The 1,969-nt window shown below is 38.7% G+C and overlaps 1 protein-coding gene across 3 annotated transcripts in view; it reads right to left on the bottom strand.

Moving 5' to 3' along the window:
• Window positions 1-1,089, bottom strand: part of LOC101861486 (B-cell receptor-associated protein 31) — a 25,676-nt gene extending 24,587 nt beyond the window's left edge. For 2 of the 3 annotated variants that reach the window (XM_005090909.3, XM_005090910.3), the window contains exon 1: window positions 942-1,089. The gene's annotated coding sequence lies outside the window, so the exon portion shown is untranslated. Of the gene's footprint in view, window positions 1-689; window positions 859-941 lie in introns of those variants that run through there. The other variant, XM_005090911.3, reaches the window with a different exon arrangement.
• Between the last annotated feature and the right edge of the window lie 880 nt (window positions 1,090-1,969).

Here is a 1,969-nt window from a genome sequence, read left to right on the forward strand (position 1 = left end):
CCATCTTTAATTGCTTCTGATGACCTCTTGACAAATAAACATTTATTAAAAGCGCTATAATTTTTCAGGCCGGCCTCAAATTCATCAAAAGATTTAAAAAACTCGGCTCCTGCTCGTCAAAACGCCATTTTGCCCGAAGCGATCCCGGTTTCTCCCCATCCTGAGGTGAGTCACGAGTGAGGCAGGACAGGAAGCCGGAGTCACGAGTCACAGGGAGTCGGAAGTCGGAAGTGATGTCATGCTGGACAAGAATCAGAGTCCGAATAACATTTATTCATATTCGGACTCGAGTCCGAATAGTCACTTCGAAAGTACAATCCAGCCTAGAATTCTGTGGTTTAGGGTGAACGCAAAATTTGTTGGCCTAGATCTAGGCTATAACGGTGAACGCGCATTGGGTGAGAATAGCCAAAAGTAAAAGACTCGCCTGCACTAGATCTATTCTCACCCAGGGTGAGAATAGAGGTGGCCTTCTACAATTTTTGTTATCACAGTGTAGAATTTTGTGGTTTAGGGTGAATGCAAAATTAGTTGGCCTAGATCTAGGCTATAACGGTGAACGCGCACCGGGTGAAAATAACCAAAAGACTCGCCTGCACTATTCTCACCCAGGTGAGAATAGAGGTGGCCTTTGACTTTGACCACTGCTGCAGCAGCGCTCCTGCTGGGTGCCCATTCTAATATAACACCTGAGTCCTGGACGAGTAGGTAGATCTAGTTGACAAGTTGGTGTTAGATCTGTACTGTTATGAAAAGTGGAACTTTCAGTTTTACTCTTCTAACACTAACAGTTTTGAATTTTCTTGGAGAACCGTCCATGCGAGGCTGTTGTTTGTGTTACAAGCAAACTCACTGACTTCCTCAGTGCTAACGAGCCCATTTTAAAGCCTTGCAACTATTTTTAGAGATATAGTTCTCATTGATGATTGTGTATAAATTACCTTTAATGCAATGAATGACACACAAACTTGCGTCACCCAAAAGTCCACAAATTTGTAAGAATAAATCTAGATTGGTGAACAGTGATGACGGGGTGTTTGGTTGTTGGCTGTTGGTCGACAATACCGAGATGTGGATGTACTTCCGCTAAATTGCCAGGTAGATAAACTTTTCGTTTTCTTTGTTGCTCGTCATCACTGATGAAATGTTCTACACGTATACATGATATGATAAGAAAATGTATTCGTGTCGTGTTTTAAACGTAAAGGGATGGGTAGGAGGCACGTTACTGATTCCCATAAAGTTGAAAGTAATTAACACATATCATATAGTGAATATATATCTATATGAATCTAAGTGATCGGTTAAGTTTGTTTTTAATAATTTGCCCAATCAGACAGCTATCAAGGAAGGGGAAATAACTTAGGCTTTTAAAGTTAATAAGTGGGCTTGACTGAGTCAAAGTACTATAAATATAAACTGTATGTAACGTAATGTACTTATATTCTCCGCATGAAAGTAGTTACACATGGACATCTTAAAACTTATCAAAATACATGTCTAATATGTTATGAAGTAGCTTTGTTGTTTTGTTCTTTTTTGAAAACGTATGCAAAAATCGCGGCCGCGATTCGCGGACCAAAAGAAGCCAAAAAATCGCGGCCGCTGGCATTTTTAGGCCTCTAATCGCGGCCGCGATTTTTACATTTTTCGAAAAAGACAAAACAACAAAGCTACATCATAACATATTAGAATGTATTTTGATAAGTTTTAAGATGTCTATGTGTATCTGTTTTCATGCGGAGAATTTAAGTACTTTACATTACATACTATTTATATTGCTGTCTGTCTTTTATTTTTCCCTCTTTGTTGTGTTTTAATTTGTCGGTGTGTTAATTTTTCTAAAAATTGTACTGATGATGTGTTTTTCTTCTTCTTGGGTTTATACAGCGAAATGTCATTTAATTTAATGCTGTTCCCACCATTTTAAAAATATAAATGTGTTCTGCTATTTAGAGCGTGTGTCCAC

The sequence above is a fragment of the Aplysia californica genome, unplaced genomic scaffold (genome assembly GCF_000002075.1).
Source record: "Aplysia californica isolate F4 #8 unplaced genomic scaffold, AplCal3.0 scaffold00023, whole genome shotgun sequence".
Classification (NCBI taxonomy): Eukaryota; Metazoa; Mollusca; class Gastropoda; order Aplysiida; family Aplysiidae; genus Aplysia; species Aplysia californica.